This window comes from Canis aureus, chromosome X (assembly GCF_053574225.1).
Source record: "Canis aureus isolate CA01 chromosome X, VMU_Caureus_v.1.0, whole genome shotgun sequence".
In the NCBI taxonomy this organism is placed as follows: Eukaryota; Metazoa; Chordata; class Mammalia; order Carnivora; family Canidae; genus Canis; species Canis aureus.
In genome coordinates this window covers 6196896-6217660 of record NC_135649.1, presented here as the reverse complement: position 1 = coordinate 6217660, position 20765 = coordinate 6196896, and the positions used below count along the sequence as shown (strand labels likewise).

The following is a 20765-nucleotide window of genomic DNA, read 5'->3' as shown; positions in this document are numbered from 1 at the left end:
ACTAGTCACCATGGTTACACCAACTACATCACAAAAAACAATGCATGGGGGTCGCTATGCATGAGGATTTCTCTATATCCTCACCAGGAGTTATTTTCCATTTAAAAAAGTAACAGCCATCCTAGTGGGTGTCTACTTGTGTTTAAAAATGTCTAGAAATGGTACCTAACTGTGGTTTGATTTTTATTTCCCTAATGCCTAGTGAGATTGAGCATCTTTTCATGAGTTCACTGTCCTTTTTGTATATTTTTGGAGAAATATCTATTCAAATCCTTTATTCATTTCTTAATTGACTTCTCTTTTTTATTAAGGTTAAAGAGTTATTTATATATTATGAATACTATTTCCTTATCAGATATTTGACTTAGTTTTAACTCTAATAAGTTAGGTCTCTGATTTATTTTTTTATATATGGTATGAGGGAGGGGTCCAATTTCCTTCTTTGCATGTGAATATCCAGTTATTGGGGTATGTTGTTGTTTGGTGACTTTTCTGAACTAATTCTTTGAAATCTGTATTCTTTGTGGTGTGTAGCCACTAAAGTCTCTCTTCTTCTAGCTTAAGGGTCTGCTAATGATTGGACAAAGATTTCCCAACCAGATAGGACACTGCTACATCCCAAATTTTCTTAGCAATAAAGTGACCTCATTTATATTGGGTTTGTGGTATCTAAACACCATTATTTTAGTCCTTGGGAATGCCATCAAATAACTTTTAGTAAGATGCATTTAGGGTTCTGAGGGCATCTAGTTGTTTCCTGCATAGTGGGGGGGAAGCAAATACTTCTATGAAGTAGGTGGCCTAAAGGTGGTTTGTCTACCTTTTATTAGGGGGTGACCCTTTCACCCAACACCTCTCCCCATTCAGGTTTTGGCAATCTAAACATTGATGTTGTCACACACACACACACACACACACACACACACACACCAAGCACTTTTTCCTCCTTGCCTATGGGTTAAATGTTAAGAATGGAAATTTGTCTTCTATGTTCGGTCCTCAACCAGTCTTTATCCATAATGTCTGGCTAACTGTGAACCTGTTACTGTGGCCCCCAACCGTCTAAAACTTCACTTTCTCCCTCCTCACAACCTGTCTCTTCCCTTCTTTCCCATCTTCTTCATGATCAACCTGCGCGCATGTACACACACACACACACACACACAGACACACACACACACACCTCCTGAAATAAGGGGCTTCTCAAAGGTTGTTGATTTTATTTTAATAACAACCATCTCTATTCCATGATGGTGTTGTACCTTGTAGGTCTGCCACTGAAAGGTATTTAGGGCCTGGCCTCAATACTTTGGGCCAAGGATCCTAGTCCATCTTCGTCAAAGGCCGAAATTTCTTGGCCTTCTTCACTCTCTTCACCTTCCTTGGGATGGTTGTACTGGTATGCGAAGATTTTTTCTTTGAATTTCCGTGGAGCAGCCCCTTTATTCCCTTCTGTATTTTCTTGGCCTGCAAGAGCAATAGGGTGATTCCAGAAGGGCAGTGGGTTGGAGGAAGAAGATGGGGACTGAATGGAAAGGATTCATGAGAAGGGGCAAAAGCTATTGAGGGGACTTATGCCACACAGGGAAAGGGTAGGAGTCTTGGGGGAGGGGAATCAATGGGAAGAGGAGGCACTTGGGGGAGGTGGTCTCACCTTGCTACTACCAACGGATTTGGGTCGACAGTCACTCTTCCTTGTCTTCTTTGTCTTAGCCCTTGGAGTTAATTGTTTTGCTCTCAGAGTTGGTTGATGCATAACTGCGGTAGTTTCCACTGGCTTTCTGGTAACTCTTGCCATGTTGAAACCTCCCAGTGGTCTTCTCCAGAGCTTCTGACCAGACTGCAAAATGTCTCTTAGCAATAAACTGAGGAGCCACACCCTTTGTTTGTTAGGTAAGCACTTGCCTCAGCCAACAGGGGACACGGCAGGGTGGGTGGGGCCTTAGACATCACAAAGCACCAGTCCTGACCCCTCCCTGGGGGGGTGGGGCTGCTGGGCAAATCAAGATGCTCTGATTGGGGAGAGTGGCTATTTTCTCAACAACCCTTTCAAGTTTTCCTGAACTGACCAACCATCCTTTCTCATTATCTGTACACTTGGCAGGCAGAGAGAGGGTGTTTCCTCCAAGCCCTGCCCTATAGCCATTCTCATTCTTTGTTTCATTCTGTTTACTCCCATCTTTCACCTTTGCCTAATATTTTGGATGTCTTACGTAAGATGCTTCCAAGATAATGTGACTGTATTTTTCTATGGAGACGCTCATCACCCCACTTCTTTTCAACAGCTTTCTCTTATGCATTTTGATGATCATTCACTTCTTAGCTACTACCAGGAAACATTCCTACCCCCCCCCATCTCTTTTTCCCAGTGTCCTGTAGATCTCCTCAGTTTTCTATTCTACAGTATGAAATTACTGCTTTATCAGCAGTCAAAACAGTGTGGTACTCGCATAAGGATAGACCAACAAATTAATATAAAAGAAGTGAGAGTCCAGAAATAAGTCCATATATCTAGAGACACATTGGTTTTTGAGAAAAGTGCCAAGAACATTCAATGGGAAAGAATAGTTATTTCAACAAATAGTGTCTGGACAACTTGATATCCACACACAAAATGATGAATTTGGACCCCTACTTCATATCATATACTCAGATTAACACCAAATGGATCATAGACCTAAATATAAGAGCTAAAACTAATAAACTCTTAGAAGAAAACATAGGCAATAATCTTCATGACCCCAGATTAGGCAATAGTTTCTTAGGTATGACACCAAAGGCCCAGGCAACAGAAGAAAAATTTGATAAATTGACGTCAGAATTAAAACAATGTGGGGATGCCTGGGTGGCTCAGCAGTTGAGCATCTACCTTTGGCCCAAGGTATGATTCTGGAGTCCCGGGATCTAGTCCTGCATCGGGCTCCCTGCATGGGGCCTGCTTCTCCTTCTGCCTGTGTCTCTGCCTCTCTCTCTCTGTTTCTCTCATGAATAAATACATAAATCTTTTTAAAAAAATTAAAACAATGTGATTCAATGGGCCTCATCATGAAAATGAAGAGACAATGGGGCATCTGGATAGCTCAGTCAGTTAAGCATCCAACTCTTGATTTTGATTCAGTTCATGATCTCAGGGTCACAAGATCAAGCCCTGTGTCCGGCTCCATGCTGAGTGTGGAGTCTGCTTGAGATTCTCTCTCTCTCCCTCTCCTCCTCTCCCTCATGTGTGTTCTGAACGAAAGAAAGAAAGAAAGTGAAGAGACAGAAGTGGATGCACAAAAACGAGAGAAAAATTTTGTATGTCATATATCCATAAAGGAAATTTATCCCGAATATATAAAGAAATCTTTCAACTCAATTTAAAGTGGTCAAAAGACCTGAAAGACACTTCTCCAAAGAAGATACACAAATGGTCAATAAGCACATAACAAGATATTCAACATTATTAGCCATCAGAGAAATGCAAATCAAAGCCAAAATGAGATACCATTTCACACCCACTAGGATAGAAATCATAAAAAAGTAAAATAACAACCTGTATTGGTGAGGTTGTAGAAAATTAGAACCCTCATACCTTGATTGTGGGAATGTAAAATGGTGCAGTGGTCTGGCGGTTCCCCAAAAAGCTAAACATAGAATTACCACCTGACCCTGGAATTCCCCTCCTAGGCATATACCCATGAGAAAGGAAAACTATATCCACGCAAAATCTTGTACACAAATGTTCATAGCAGCATTATTCACAAGAGTCAAAAGGTAGAAACAACTCAGATGTCCATCAACTGGTGAATGGATATCTAAAATGTGGTACATCCATACAGTGGAATATTATTTGGTCATAAAATAAATGGAATTCTAATACATGCTACAATATGCATGAACTTTGAAAACATTATGTTAAGTGAAGAAGTCAGTTTCAAAGAACTACATATTATAAGATTGCATTTATATGAAATATCCACAATATATGAAGACCCCAAGAATATATTGTGCATTCTTGAGAATATGTCCTGTGGTCTCAAGATTGAGAAACACTGCCATTTCCATTCATCACAATCACCAAAACCAGTGCTGAAGAAGACAAGGAAGCCATGTAATACAGTTCACTTTTGTCGGGTCCCCAAGATAACCCAGGATCTACTTATTCATTGAATCTAAACAGAAGATTTTATACTCACCAGGGTAACTCACTGTCCTTCACCGCCTTGATAATATCTCCCTGGAAACTGTGACTCTCATAGTCTGCTGGAGGGAGGGTAAAGTGTTACAACTACTTTGAACAACTGGTTCGCAGTCAGTATACCCAGAATGGGATATTACTGGGCCTTACAAAGGAAGGAGATTTTGAACCATGCTACAACATGGAACCATGAGGACATCATGCGAAGTGAAATAAGCCAGGCACAAAAAGATAAATACTATGGGATTCCACTTCCATGAGGTACTTAGAGTAGTCAAAATCATAGAGACAGAAAGGAGAATGGTGGTCACCAGGGGATGTGGGGAAGGTAGAATGGAGAATTGCTGTCCAATGGGAAACATTGAAATGAAATGAAATGAAATGAAATGAAATGAAATGAAATGAAACAGGGTTTCAATTTTGCAAGATGAAAACATTCTAGAAATCTGTTATATAACAATATGATACAGTTAATACTACTGAACTATACACTTAAAAATGATTGATAGCAAACTTGATGCTTTGTGATTTTTAACCACAATTTTAAAAAATAAAAATAAAATATGATGCTGTGGAAATTTTTTTAAAAAAGAAAGAAAAGGAAAAGTGTGTTTATTTACTGTTCCCACTGCAGCCAGAAGAGCGGGCTGTTGGGAAACCATGTGGTTCTAGCCCAGCGCTAAAGTCCATCTCCTCTGTTTATTTGCTCTGGCATCAGGGCCCAGCTTCTCACCTCAGGTCCAACGTAGCAGTCCTCCACCTTGGCTGCATTTTGGAATCACCTAAGATTTAAGTTTCTAGTGTCTGAGCCCACCCTAGAGGTTCTGACCACCCTTGTCTGGGGGCATAGCCTAATAATTTAAAAAGCAAAGCCAAGTGATGTTAAAATACGGCCATGACCACTGACATAGAGATTTGGAGTTGGTATGCAAGTCTCCTTGGGGACATCGGGTGGAGTTTACAGGCCCGATGCACTTTAAGGGGATGAAATGAAGTAGCTAATGGGGATAGAAAGGAGTTGGGATCAGCTGAGCCTGGTGATGACTGGAGTGGTTGTGGGGCACTGTGGGTAATAGCTGGGTCCCTGGCTGGAAAAACAAGAAGGGTGGCAGTGTGACTGCATCAGGTGGGGAGTCTAGAGAGCAGGGTTTGCAGGGCAATTCCACGGGGCCAGTTTAGACCTGTGGAGCTTGAGATGCTTGTCAGAGGTCGGTGGACAGATGGTGAGTAGGGAATTGGATCTCGCCATCTGGAACTTGGGGACAGGTCCATGGCAGAGGTCAGTCTGGGGACATAGGAATTGATACACTTACCCTGGAGATGAAGCGTAGCCAGGAAACAGGGAGTTTCAGAACTGGACTCGTGAGGACTCCAAGACTGGCTTGGGAAACTGAAAAAAATACATGATTTTTTAAGTGGTAAAAGTAGGGGCCCCTGGGTAGCTTAATGATTGAGCATCTGCCTTCGGCTCAGGGTATGATCCTGGGGTCCTGGGATTGAGTCCTACATCAGGCTCCCTGCAAGAAGCCTGCTTCTCCCTCTGCCTGTGTCTCTGACTCTCTGTGTCTCTCATAAATAAAATCTTTTTTAAAAATAGTAAAAGTAATAGTGGGTGATATTTATTAGGAATTCATCTGTGCTGAGCCCTGTCCCCAAGCCCTGTTATAAAGGTTTTACTGGTTTAACTCCACACACACACAACAACCCTATGGTCATTGGAAATGAAGCCTCTAACCGCATTTTGATTTTTTGGCAGCTGAGAGCTTTCAAGCCTCATCCCTCCTCTGTTCCCTTTTGCCCCATATCCACACAAGTCTGGAGCTCTGTCGCTTGGCCCCAGTGGGAATTTCTAATTACGAGAGGCCTCATGTCCACGCACAAACTCCCACTCCAGCTCTAACCCCTCGTGACAACAAGCACCCAAAGCTGCTGTTACCCCCAAAAGGGAACCTGAGCCCTTCTCCTTGGGGAATCCCTGGGCAGGTTATCATGTGAGTGATCAATTGTACCAGCTTCCTGTGGTTGCTGTAACAAAATACTAGAAATTCAGCAGTCTCAACAAGAGAAATATGTCTTCTCACAGTTCTGGAGTCTGGAGAGTCAATTTCACCTGTCTGAAATTAAGGTATCAGCAGGACCACACTGCCTTTGGAGGCTCCAGGGAGCAATCAGTTCTTAGCCTGTTTCTCACAGTCATTGGCATTCCTTGGCTGGTGGCTGCATCTCCTCAGTCCTCAAAACTAGCGCCTTTGGATGAATCTCTCTCTCTCCCCCTGTCCATCTTCCTATCACCTCCTCTCTGTGTCCCTCCTACAAGGATACAGGAGACTACACTGAAAGCCCATCCAGAATAATCCGGGATAATGTCCTCATCTCAAGATCCTTCACTTCATCACATCTCCAAAGACCTTTTCTTCCAATATGGCAACACCTTCCAATAAGTTTCCAGGGATTAGTGCCTGATGCCTCAAGGAGTTGTTTTTTTTTTTTTTTGAGCCTACCACAACACACATTGGTGCCTATGTGTCCTTTATCTCAACATCCAAAAATTCTTGCACGAGGGAGGACTCCCTGGTATCCAGCAAGGGCTGACAGGCACCTCAAAACCCAGAAATATTATTCCCAAGTGACGACGACTGGATGGAGGGAACACTAGAGGCTGGGAAAGTGGGGCAAGAATGTGTTCAGGTACGTTTTCTTGCAACGGGGCCCCCTCCCTCATTACCTGAAAAATGTCTCACATACTCAACAGAAAACAAGGCCATTAGCGAAAAGGCCATCTGCAGTGCAGTGAGCTGGCCTGGACGCAAGGAAAAGATAAAAGAAAAAAAGTTGAGACCCAAAGGAGCCCATGGATTCCCAGGTAGAGAATGAGCTGATTGTACGGCTGAGCAAAGCCCGTACCCTGAATGGACACACTCTGGAGGTCACAAGTGACTCCAAAGCTATAGTGGATTTTCAGCTCTATTTATGTGGAATTAAAGCCACAGTTGTATTACACTGTGGTCCGTTCAGGAAGCAGCAGCTACTGGATTTCCATTAGTAGTAACCTTGCCTGGAGTTACTCCGACCCTACTCTCTGCCCTAATTCTCAGGCTTCCTTTGACATTTTGTTCCTCCAAGTTCTTCATTGGTTTGTCCTCTGGTTTCCCCTGACAGTTTATCCAGCACGTCTGATTCGCTACCTCTTTCAACACTCCTCAGTGAGGTAGGATTCCGTTTTCCCACCGGAGTGAGGAGCTCTGGGTTCAAGTCCTGCTTCTACCACAAACTGGCCTGGTGCAGGCCGCAGAGCAAATCTCTTTGGTGTGGGTTTTGGATCACACAGCTGAGAAGCAAGGGAGGTGCATGGCCCTGTCCAACAGCACGCAGATCTTTATGGTGGCGGGAGCACCCCGGACCCTGCCCGGAGAGAACTTGGCTAAAAGGAAGCTCTGAAACCACAGCAGCGCTGCCCTCCCCATCCGGAAGCTGTGGCCTTTGCAAAACAGCTCAGGCTGGCCCTGAATCTACTACGTGGCGTTAGGCAAAGAAAGGCAATCATTCTTCTCTGGAATGACTGTAACAGATTTCATTCTTGGCAATTACTGTAGGTGGGAGCGAGAAAATTCTTTCGTGATGAACAAAAGCTTTTGTGTCTTTTCCAAGCAGTGGAAAACTGCCTAGATGGACACACCAAACCGCCCTGATGGAAGACTTTGGAATGTCTAATTTGAAAACCAGGCACGTGGCAACACAGCGAAGGCCTCTGCCTCCTTCCTCTTCCATCTCCTTTCCTCTCTCTCGCTGGTTGGTGCTGCTGCGCCAAATGTAAACAATCTCTCCTCTGGAAACTCTAAAACTTCACCACAATCATTTTGTATTGGTTTTAAGCAATCACCAAATTAATTAGCAAAATAGCACAGCCAAATAAGCAGCTTAATGTGCTCCCGGGGTAGACAGCCTTTAAAGAGTCTCTTTATTCCATACTGGCTAAGCCATCTCCCTCTAGCATAGGATGCTGGGGAGAGCATGGGCTTTGAGCCTGATAGTCAGGCTGGGATCCCAGCACTACGATTTCCCAACTGCGGGACTTGGGGCAAGTTGTTTGTTAACCTTTCTGGGCCTCCGCTTCCTCATCTACAAAATCAGCCTCCTAATAGCTACTCACAATGGTAAGTGGTTTACATGGTAAGTGGTTATATCCCTGGAGCCTCGCAGTACCTTCTGAAGTTGGGCTCATCTGCCTTTGTTGTGAGGGTTAAGGGAGCTAACTCAGGTAGGCAAGAGGTGGGTTGCTAAAGAAATGGTGCCCAGTGATTACTGTGGAGGAAATCAAGAAGTATTCACTTGTCCCACATACATTGAACATATACCATGTATTTCTTTCAAAAAGTGGAGCAGCAATGGTCAAAGAAAGTACCTGATTCAGTTTCTCAATCTTGACTGGTTCTCTTCTGTTTGGGAGGATTTAAGGTAGGTTGGATTAGGGGCACCTGGGTGGCTCATCGGTTGAGCATTGGTCTTTGGCTCAGGACGTGATCCTGGGGTCCTGGGATTGAGTTCCACATTGGGCCCCCCACATGGAGCCTGCTTCTCCCTCTGCCTATGTCTCTGCCTCTGTGTGTGTGTCTGTCATGAATAAATAAATAAAATCTTTAAAAAATAATAAAAATTTTAAAAGTAGGTTGAGTTAAATACCCTTCCCAGCCAGATGAGCCTCCATGAGTCATCGGTTTCTCTCCTATGTTTCCTTGTTGTCTCCTATAGTCTCCTGAGCTCAAAGCTATGAACTGGGAATGATCTTCTGGGGTAAGGGGGAAGCATTACCAGCATTGCTAATGAGGCTGGATGTAGACCACAGCAAAGACAGAAAAGATTTAGAACATTCACATGGTCTCTGCAAGAGAGGGTAGGGGCTTATACTCCCATCCTGCAAACCCTTCATGGAATGGTCACCCCCCAAGTTGGCATTGGGCCACTGAATACCTCTCCCATTCCCCCTTCTGTCATGCATTCTCCTTGCAGAGCTTGCCAAACTCCCACTCTTCGATCTTCTTGGCAGTCGTCACATTTTTCCCTATGTCTAGAGGAGGACTTAGATGCCCATTGAAATTCAACTTATCTTATGAACTCAAATGGCCCCTCTGGGGACAGTATCAGGACTGAGTTGAGGTGCCTTTCTATGACATATAGTGAAAATAGCAGCTCTTTAATATGATGAGAGCTGATTAGAGCCATTTAATCCTTATTAAAGCCATCACAAATGTAAGGTTAATTTTTTAAACAAAAATGAGAGTGATATTTATGTAGTAAGCAGAAGCCAATTATGAACATAAATCAATTAATAAAAAGTTAGTACTACACACCAGATGTCAGCTTATTGCCAGATGCCAATATTTATAACCGTATCTATCTATATCATAAACATATTCTGCTGCAAAGATTAACATATAAACACTTTTGAATTATATGATGATATGTGATTTATAGATTTATATATGACAAAATACAATTAGCCAAGGGAAAAACTGTAAAGATGGTTGAGGCACTCAATAACCCAAACGATAAAGGAATACCAAAAACTACAATATGGTACCTCAGCAGCAGTGATTTGAAGTCTGAAATGTAGTATGTAAAAACCTCACAGTCAGATGTTAAGGTACCATAACTGAAAAGAAACTCTGGTTCTAAACTGTAAATAAAATAAAATAAAATAAAATAAAATAAAATTTTATCCACTCAATTTGACAGCCACTTTAGTGGGTTGAATAGTGCCCCCTCCCATTCACATCCATCTGGAACCTCAGACTGTGATCTTATTCAGAAGTAGAGTCTTTGTAGTTGTAATTAACTAAGGATCTCAAGATGGAATCACTCTGGATTTAGGGTGAGTCCTAAATCCAATCATCGGTGTGCTTCTGAGAAGAGGAGAGGACATGGAGAGACATACAGGAGAAGGCCATGTGAAGACAGGGGCAGAGTTTGGAGCTGCAAGTCAGGAAACACCAAGGATTGCTGACAAGCATGAGAAGGCAGGAGAGAGGCCAGGAACAGATTCTCCCTAGAGCTGCCAGAAGAAACCAACCATACCTATGCCTTCATTTCAGATTTCTGGCCTGAACTGCAAAAGAATGCATTTCTGTTGTTCCAAGATCCCAGTTTGGGATTACTTGATACAGCAGCCACAGGAAACTAATACGGCCACCTTAACTCTGACATTCAAACCTGACAAAGCACCAAAACCAAAAACTGAAAACCTATCTAATTTGTGAATATAGAAGTGTAAATTCTAAAGAAAATATTAGCAAAGCAATTCTGAAGGATAATACATAGTAGAAGACTAGCTTACTATGACTGGGCAAGTTTTTTTGTAGGCATACATAGGTGTTTGATGATTAGAAAAACCTGTGAATAGTATTAATCATATTAGAATAAAATCTATATCTCCATTTTGATAGGTGTCAGGAAGGCAACTTTTAAAATCCACATACATGAGTTCCTAATAACTCTTTTTTTTCTTTTAAAGATTTTATTTTTTAAGTAATTTCCTCACCCAACGTGGGGCTCAAATTCATGATCCTGACACCAAGAGTTGGCATGCATCACCAACTGAGCCAGCCAGGTGCCCCTCTAATAGCTATTCTTTTTTTTTTTTAAGATTTTACTTATTTATTTGAAAGAGAGAGCACACGAGTGGGGTGAAGGGCAGAGGGAGAAGCAGGCTCTCTGCTGAGCAAGGAGCCTAATGCAGGGGTTCCATCCTGGGACTCTGGGATCATGACCTGATGTACAATATTAGATGTACAATATACATCTGAATACATATATGTGTGTATCTATGTATACACACATGTACTTCCTAGCTTATCCTCTGATAGGATCTGGAAGCAATGGCTCCAATAGCAGTAAGCACACCTAGTGCCCAGGTCTTGATTTCTAAATACCATTCTTTTGGAGGAATGGACTGGGGCAGCAAATGTACAAGATGAGCCTGGAGCATCTTGTAGTAGCAGAAAGTAGGAAATCTCAAAGGATAAAAAGATGGGGACACGCCAAAGGAATTCAGGAGTAATGTGAAAGAGCACTCAATGGCTAAAGTTGGAACGACTTGAGCAACAAGATAAAGAAAGTAGTATTGGAGTATAACGCAAAGTAAAAATAAATATCCATGAGTCCGCACTGAGAGATATATATGATTGAATAAACAAATGAGAGGGAAAGGAAAGCTCTTTCAATTCATAACTAGAAGGAATGATGGACATAGAAAATTACCATTTGGCAAACACCACAGTAATAATTATTTCAAGAAAAATCATCAGCAGATGCTAAAATTAGTGGATAAAAGTATGATGAGAAACAGGATATTTACATAGTCTCAAAATATATTACCATAAGATATTTATAATTACAGAGGGAAAAATAGTAACTCCACAGTGAAGAAACCTGACAATGATGAACATTAACATCATTGGTATTGGGACATAACATCATGCACCTCTTGACATGATGTTCTATCAAGGGCACAGCATCACTTTTGTGATAGTCTTGCCAAAAATTCAAAATCTGAATATCATCAAGGAAACCTCAGATGACAAAATTGAGCAACATTCTACAAAATAATTGGCCAGTTCTCTTCAAAATTTTCAGAATCAGTAAAAATAAAGCCTAAGGACTGTCCCAATTCATAAAAGACAAAGGAGACACAACAACTACATGCCATGTGTGCTCCAGATTGTATGCTGGAGAAAAAAATATATTAGTGGCACAATTGATAAAATTGTTTTTATGAATTTGTTTTTATCAATCTGTAGACCTTCCACCGAGGTCTACAGATTAGTTTACAGATGGCTTAATAATATCGCATCATGTTAATTTTCTGATTTTTTGATACGTGTACTATCATTACATAAAATGTTAACATTTAAGGAAGCTGGATGAAGGCTATATGAGAATTCTTTGTACTACTTGGCAATTTTTTGCAAATCTGGAATCATTTCAAAATCAAGAGTCAAATTAAGAAATAAACTTAAAGGAACAAAAACTTTTTAAATTACAAATTATAGTGTATCTATTTAAAATATAGTGTATCACTGTAACTTTTAAAATTATAGTGTATTACACTATAGTATAGTGTAGTGGAATTTTATGCAAATATTAAACTTAGGGTTCCCTTAAAGTAATAGGGTGTCAGTGAGGCAATGGTCACTGTTTTAAATGGAGATATGTATAAAAATTTTCTGTTTTGTATGATCCCAATTTTGTATAATTTTCCATAGCTATATGCATAGCGAAACAAGAAAAATAAAGGAAATATGTCATCACATTCTCCTTCTACTGAGGAATGCAGGAGATGAACTCTAAGAACTACTAGGATAATTCAGTTAGGTGGTTATGAAGTAAATGTACAAGATTTATAGTATTCTGTATGCCAGCAATAACAAGTTAGAAGATACAATGTTAAAAGAAAATCTCATTCACAATAAAACCTTTAGAATACGGGGAAGAAACTTCCACTTTTAGTACAAAGGATTTGAAATCCAAGTGAGTAAGGAGAGCTAGTAGAATTGGTTAAATATGAGGGGAAAAAAGTGAATCAATACCTTACACTATATGTTTTTGAGGGTAGCAGAATATGCCACCCCCAAATACACCACTTTGGCATCGGGATTATTTTGAGCTAATTATTTTAAGAAACTGCAGACACAGGAGAAACTCTAAAAACAAAGTAGAAAAAAAATGAAAACAGAGTAGAAGTGACCCTTTCTTTTTTTTTTTTTTTTTGCTTTGTTTCTCACTGACTTTTTTTTTTAATTTATTTTTTATTGGTGTTCAATTTACTAACATACAGAATAACACCCAGTGCCCGTCACCCATTCACTCCCACCCCCCGCCCTCCTCCCCTTCTACCACCCCTATTCGTTTCCCAGAGTTAGCAGTCTTTACGTTCTGTCTCCCTTTCTGATATTTCCCACACATTTCTTCTCCCTTCCCTTATATTCCCTTTCACTATTATTTATATTCCCCAAATGAATGAGAACATATAATGTTTGTCCTTCTCCGACTGACTTACTTCACTCAGCATAATACCCTCCAGTTCCATCCACGTTGAAGCAAATGGTGGGTATTTGTCATTTCTAATAGCTGAGTAATATTCCATTGTATACATAAACCACATCTTCTTTATCCATTCATCTTTCGTTGGACACCGAGGCTCCTTCCACAGTTTGGCTATCGTGGCCATTGCTGCTATAAACATCGGGGTGCAGGTGTCCCGGCGTTTCATTGCATTTGTATCTTTGGGGTAAATCCCCAACAGTGCAATTGCTGGGTCGTAGGGCAGGTATATTTTTAACTGTTTGAGGAACCTCCACACAGTTTTCCAGAGTGGCTGTACCAGTTCACATTCCCACCAACAGTGTAAGAGGGTTCCCTTTTCTCCGCATCCTCTCCAACATTTGTTGTTTCCTGCCTTGTTAATTTTCCCCATTCTCACTGGTGTGAGGTGGTATCTCATTGTAGTTTTGATTTGTATTTCCCTGATGGCAAGTGATGCAGAAGAAGTGACCCTTTCTTAAAGGAAATTTACATTAGAAAGGTGGCCTGTACCAAGAAGAGAGCTATTCCCAGAAATCCTTTTTTCATTCTAGAGACTTATCTGCACAACCAGGCAAATTTTGTTTACTAAACATTTTCTCTTCTCAGCTTCCTGTGAGTTGCCTCTGCCCCACCTCTTTGAAGCCCCTGGCTCCGGATGGTATATTAACCTCAATAGTCTGGCCACCTCTTGAGTCTCTTTGTAGGGTTCCCATACGTGCATGCATGTAATTCAGATTGTTTATTTTCTTATATGAATCTTTTAGTACCAGGGGTTCTCAGCCAAGAAATAGAAGGGTAGAGGGAAAACTGTTTCTTCTTCTATACGATTATAAATACCCTATAACCATGAATTAAATAGTTAAATGTCAAATGTTTACCCAGTGGGGTAAACATAAGCTAGGCATCATTAAGGCAAATACTTAATCCCAAGGGAAGGAATAATTCTTTAAGTATGAGTAGGTGGAAGCTGTAAGAAAAAGATCCCTAGTTTTGACGACCCCAAAGTTGTAAATTTATTTCAATGTGACCATAAATAAGAATAAAAGAGAAATGACAGATTTTTGGGGAAATGTAATATGTGTGAGAGACAAGAGTCAATACCCTTAATATGTAAAGAGCTTGGGGCACCTGGGTGGCTCAGTGGTTGAGCGGTTGAGCATCTGCCTTCAGCTCAGGGCATGATCCCAGAGTCCGGAATCAAGTCCTGCATCAGGTTCCCTGTGAGGAGCCTGCTTCTCCCTCTGCCTGTGTCTCTGCCTCTGTGTGTGTGTGTCTCTCATAAATAAATAAATCTTTTTTTTAAAAGTATGTAAAGAGCTCTTACAAACAAGCAGGAAAAAAGACACCAACAGAAGAAAAAAATTGGCAAGAGAGATGGACAGAAAAACTACAAATGGCAAAAGAAAGAGAGAGAGAAAAATAGGGAGAGAGAGGGAGATGGTAGTGGGGAGAAAGAGAAAGGGAGGAAGGACGCAGGAAGGAACAGAGGGAAGGAAAGGAGAGAAAGAATGTATGACTTCACCTAGTAAACAAAGAAATGTAAACAAAATATATTTTCATCTGTGAAATTGGAAAAAAGTAAAAAATTATGTGAGGTTGGTGAGGATGCAGAGATAAGTACACTCCAATAATGTATTGGGAATGATGATAAAAATTAGTGCAACTTTTCTAAAGTGCACTTTGGCAACATAACAGGAGCCTTAAAGAAATTCATTCACTTTGATCTAGAACTTCCAATTATTCAACGGATCTATCAGAACAGTTCCCAAGAAAGTATGCATAATATACAATGGTACTTATAGGAGTAAAATATTAAAAACAGTATAAATAGGCAACACTAAGGACGTGGTAAAGAAATCTTGGTCCAGGGATGCCTGGGTGGCCTAGTGGTTGAGCATCCACCTTCAGCTCAGGTCGTGATTCCAGGGTCCTGGGATTGAGTCTTGCATCAGGCTCCCCACAGGGATCCTGCTTCTCCCTCTGCCTATGTCTCTGCCTCTTTCTCTGTGTTTCTCATGAATAAATAAATAAAATCTTTAAAAAAAAAGAAATCTTGGTCCATTATCTAGAGGAAAAACTACCATGCAGCCATCAAAAATTATTTGACAAAAATGTGAAAATTATAAGAAAAATACTTATGAAATACAATATATTGTTGAGTAAAATACAATACACAGTAAAGTGAGAAAAGCATGCTACAAAATAGTACTAAAATATAATCTCAATTTAAGTATCTATATATATGTTTAAAATATATAAACACCTCCACCATTGGATTATTTCAAATGTAATAAGAGAGTCTGTTTTGAATATATTGGGAAACTTCTAAAAGCAAAAAATTTAAGATAGTTGAAATATAAATACTGTGATATTTTAATAGAAGAAAATTCAATTATATGATTTGAAATCATGTACGTGTATATATATATAATTCATTTATTCAATAAATATTTATCAGGCACCAATTATGTGGCAAGCACTCTAGTAGGCTCTAGGGACACAATTGTGAGCAAGAACACAAACCTGTGCCCCTGGCATTTATATTCTAGTACAGCAGTTGTATTCAACATATACATACACAAATAAATATATAACTACGAATTTCAATATGTGCCTTGAAGAGATATTACAAGTTACCACTACTGCACATAAAGGGGGCTGATTTGTTAGGAGGGTGAGCATGGTGTGCAGAGCATACCAAAAGAACTAAAAGTTGTTTTCCATAATGCTGAAGTGATTTCTTATTTGAATAGGATCATTAGCAATTATTAGTGGTTTTTCCTTTTTAACACCTTTGCCATATTTTCCTAAATTTCAGCAATGTGTATGTATTACTTTTATAATCAAAATATAATAAAATACTTAGCAATACACTTAACCAAGGAGGTAGAAGACTTGTACACTAACAGCTCTAAGGCACTGATGACAAAAATTAAAACAGACAAAGGAATGGAGCAATATCTCCTGTTCAGTGATTAGAAGAATTAAAATTGCTATATTGGCCATACTACCCAAAGCAATCTACAGATTTCATGTAATCCCTATCAAGATCCCAATGGCATCTTTTACAGAAATAGAAAAAAAAAAGCAATCCTAAATTTTATATGGAACTACAAAAGACTCCACATAGCCAAAACAATTTTAAGCAAGAACAAAGCTGGAGGCATCACACTTCCTGATTTCATAATATATTACAAGCTACAGTAATCAAAACAGTATGATACTGGCATAAAGACAGACACACAAACCAATGGAACAGAATAGAGAGCCCAGAAATAAACCCACGCATAGATCGTCAACTGATCTTCCACAGGGTGCCAAGAATATGCAACGGGGAAAGGATAGTGTCTTTGATAAATGGTGTTTGGAAAACTTGATATCTATGTGTGAAAGAGTGAAACTAGATCCTTATCTTACAGCACACACAGAAGAAAACTCAAAATGATTTAAAGACTTAAACATAAGACCTGAAACTGCAAAACTCCTAGAAAAAAACTAAGGGAAAGGGCTTATCTTTTTTTTTAATTTTTAAAATTTATTTATTCATGAGAGACACACAGAGAGAGGCAGAGACACAGGCAGAGAGAGAAGCAGGCTCCCTGCGGGGAGCCTGATGCGGGACTCGATCCCGGGACATCCGGGATCACGCCCTAGGCTGAAGGCAGACACTCAACCACTGAGCCACGCAGGCGTCCCAGGGAAAGGGCTTCTTGACACTGGTTTCAGCACTGATTTCTTGGCTATGACAACCAAAAGCACAGGCAACAAAAGCAAAACTAAACAAGTGGGAGTGCATCATTCAAGCTTCTGCACACAAAAGAAACACTCAACAAAATTAAAAGACATTTTCAACCTACCGAATGGGAGAAAATATTTGTAATCCATTTATATGATAAAGAGTCAATACCCAAAATATATAAAGAACCCTTAAAAGTCAATAGTAAAAAAGCAAATAATTAAAAACTGCGCAAAGGACTTAAATAGAGGGGCACCTGGGTGGCTCAGTGGTTGACCAACAGGCTTTGATGACCACAACGGTACCAGCCCTTCCTTATTTCCTTGCACATATCATTGGCACAAACCAAAACTTGGTCAACCCAAATGGGAAGATACAAGTTAAATTCTCCAAATGGGTTGAGGAATTTCAATCCTACCACTTGTGTGCCCAGAAGGAGGAATGCTGAAATATTTGAAACTAGCCTGTATCAGGATGGAGGCTCCAGCAGTGTGAGTGATCATAATGAGCAGAATTCCTGTGAGCTGTCAGGCATGTAACATGGACAATAAATAGGTTTTTCTGCTAAGCCACTGAGATTTGAGGGTTATTTGTAACTATATCAAAACCTAACCCATGCTGACCCATACTGTTATTAATCTACCATCAGCTGTCCTGGATCAAATTTATCTAAACCTTTATTTCTAGTAATAGAAAGTTTAGTTGCTGGTATCCACCTGGTAAAAAAGAAATAAGACACTGGTCTAACTTTCACAGGACAACGAGAAAGAAAAGAATAGCTCATAGATAGCTATTGCATGGTCTGAAAAAACATAAGAACAGTGTGTTCAAGTTCTGGCTACTACGAGCTTTGTGCCATGGATCAGTCATTGACCTCTCGGAGCACCAATTCTTTTTTTTTTTAAGATTTATTTATTTATTTGAGAGAGAGAGAAAGAGAAAGCATGCGCACGCTTGCAAGTTGAGGGAGAGATAGAGGGAGAGACTCTCAAGCAGACCTCTGGCTGAGCACAGAGCCCAATGTGGGGCTCCATCTCACGACCCTGAGATCACGATCTGAGCCAATACCAAGAGTCAGATGGATGCTCAACCAACTGAGCCACTCAGGCGCCCCAGAGCACCGATTCTTTTTAATCTGTAAATCGCATGGTAACTATTTTTCAGGGTTATTGTAAGGAGAAAATAAGACAATGGATGTAAAGCACTTGGCACAGAGGCCAGAAGACAGCAAGTGTTCAGTCAATTACTATCAACATCATCACCATTATTATTACTTCTCAGTATGTATTTACAATCCTCCTTTTGAAATACCGTCAGCCCAATAACTCGTTAACCTTGTGGCTCCCTGTGTATCAGAAATAAGCATCTTTTTGCATGCAAATATGCTATATTTATTGATTCCTCTGTCTCTGTTCAATGGAAGAAAGTACGTGCTGGTAGAAATAAAATATCAGCCTCAACTTGCACATATACCCAAGATCTTGTAAGTCATTACAATGTGTTTTTGAGAGTTGCCACTTCACTGCTCTATAAAAAGCTTCCTGGAAAAAGTATTAACAGATGGCCTCTTACTCTCTGAGACTGTTAGTAGCACACCAGATGGCAACCCAAATGAGAAGATTCAACTTAAATTCTCCAAACTGAAGGAAATGTGACACTAGTGTTTTAATAGGTGTGCAGCATTAGAGGTAGCAAAGAAATGATCAGTTAAGATAAAAACTCATTTTCTCTCCTTATTTCAATGTGGAATACAGTCTCCATTATCTTGCCCGCTTGCCAGATAGTTCATATAAAATGCTGGAAATGGTTTTCCCAACACAAACAGAAATTTTATTTGAAATGACTGACAGATTTATGAGGTGTAAGGCCAGTCTAAAGAATGAAAATACAAGGCAGTGCCCCAGGGACGCATGCTCTGTGCCACGGACACTCCTTTCTCTCCAGGACCAGTCATTAGTTTGCACCATTTTGCTCTTATTGTTAGAAATGTTAGGCCTCAGTTCAACTGTCAAACTTTTGACAGGGAGGTAATAACTATTCTAAGATACTTACCATCTTTTCAGATGTCCAGCTCATCCAGCAGTGAATAAAAGTCTGGACTGGGGGTTCCCTTCACAGGCATCACTACTATCCTAATTTTCCCAGGTGCCTCTGCATTCCAAAACAACCCTGTCCCATGAAGGTTCAGGAAAAGCCAACAGAGTCTTCATATTGGCTTAGGAAGGTATCTTTCTACTATCTTAGGTTACATGAATCAATGAAGAAGTTTTTAGATATCAGAGCATTCCCAAATACCAATGTTTCAAAGGGCCATGGACCCGAACCCTAAAGTTGATACTCAACTACACCATTCTGCCCACCACTGTGGATCTTCAAATATGGAAGCCAGTGGGGCACATAGTTCAGATGGATTTTTGGCAACATACCTAGAAATATGGTCTGTAGCATGAACACACAACATTAAAATGTGCATATATACTCTCTGAATCAGTTACTTTGGGGATAAATCACAGCCTCCCTGACTACACAAGGTCCTGAAGGGGTTAAACCTGGGAATATTTTAGCCTTGACCACTGCCCTCCTCTCCTGTCTCAAGTGCAGCTATAGTGCAGGGCCGGGGTTGACACAAAGGATACAAGACTTTCACAAAGCACATCAAATTTCCGGGAGCTCCTTCCAGTTTTCTTGTGAACTCTTAGGACTGCTCTTGTGAACTCTTAGGACTGCTGGAGGTAGTGAAAAACAGGGATTGGATCCACCCTCTGCTCTCTTGCATTCTCCATACCTGTGAGATGTAAACTCAGACTCTGGGCACCCTACAATTGGAAGACCGACATGGCTCCAGGGCTCCAGGCAATAGGCACAATCTAGAGAAAGAATGTGTCCCTCAAGGGATTCTGACAAGCATAGGAAACCAAGTTCCAAGAAGTGCAAGTTGTCACATGTACTCAGCACTGTCTAGGGGAGGAAAATCCTGAATCTGGGGTGGTTCAAGAGATGATCTTTGCTGTGGGACCCTGAACTCCCTTGATGCTGGAGTAAAAGCGCCCACCTCCAGGCCGCCTACCTCTCTGAGCAATATTTGGCTCCATGATTCTGCTTCCCCGGTCTGTGGATGCAGAGAAGGAGACACAAAAGCATTATGGCTACTGGAAAGAAGGAAGGCCAGTCATGAATCCTTTCACTTGTTGCTTTGGACACCACCATCTGGCATTTCAGTTAGTGTGAGTGTATGCTCATTTTTGACACCCTGACACAGTTCAAGACGAGGGCCATACTGTAGAACTGGAGTTTCTAACCTGGGGACCATGATCTTTTAGAACAGGTCTTTAGGAGTTCAATGAATGCGTGTATATGTGTGAATGCGTGTATATGCGCATATAAGCATGTGAGGTTAGGAGGTGAACCAGAGGTTCTTCCAGATTCCCAAAGTGGTCCAGGGCTCAAAAAAAGGTTAAAAACCACTTCTCTAGCTCCCTCACTGGTGAACTTATGGAGGTGCTGGGAGGGTGGCATGTCTGGAGAGGGCATGGGAGCTCCGTGCTGCACCTCCCCATTCCTATGAAACCTTGCCCTGTGCCTCTCTCCCATCCACCAGCTCCTGAGTTCTATCCTTTATAATAAACCAGTAATAAGTTGTTTTTTTTTTAAAAAAAAAAAACACTTCTCTAGAATGTGGTGATCCAACCAAGAAGTTGCTTTTGAGATACCCTCCCACCACTAACCATCCCTCTTACATGGCACCCAGGTACCTAGAGGGTGTCGTCGTATCCC

At 40.8% G+C, this 20765-nt stretch overlaps 1 protein-coding gene and 1 long non-coding RNA gene across 10 annotated transcripts in view; both read right to left on the bottom strand.

Moving 5' to 3' along the window:
• LOC144308514 (uncharacterized) overlaps nucleotides 1–20765 on the bottom strand; it is a 310115-nt gene that overhangs the window by 222536 nt on the left and 66814 nt on the right. The gene's annotated exons all lie outside the window — the stretch shown is intronic.
• Nucleotides 1201–1911, bottom strand: LOC144309175 (uncharacterized). The gene is made up of 2 exons (XR_013375256.1): nucleotides 1655–1911; nucleotides 1201–1467 (listed from the first exon to the last, which is right to left on the bottom strand). It is a non-coding gene; the product is annotated as an uncharacterized LOC144309175 (long non-coding RNA).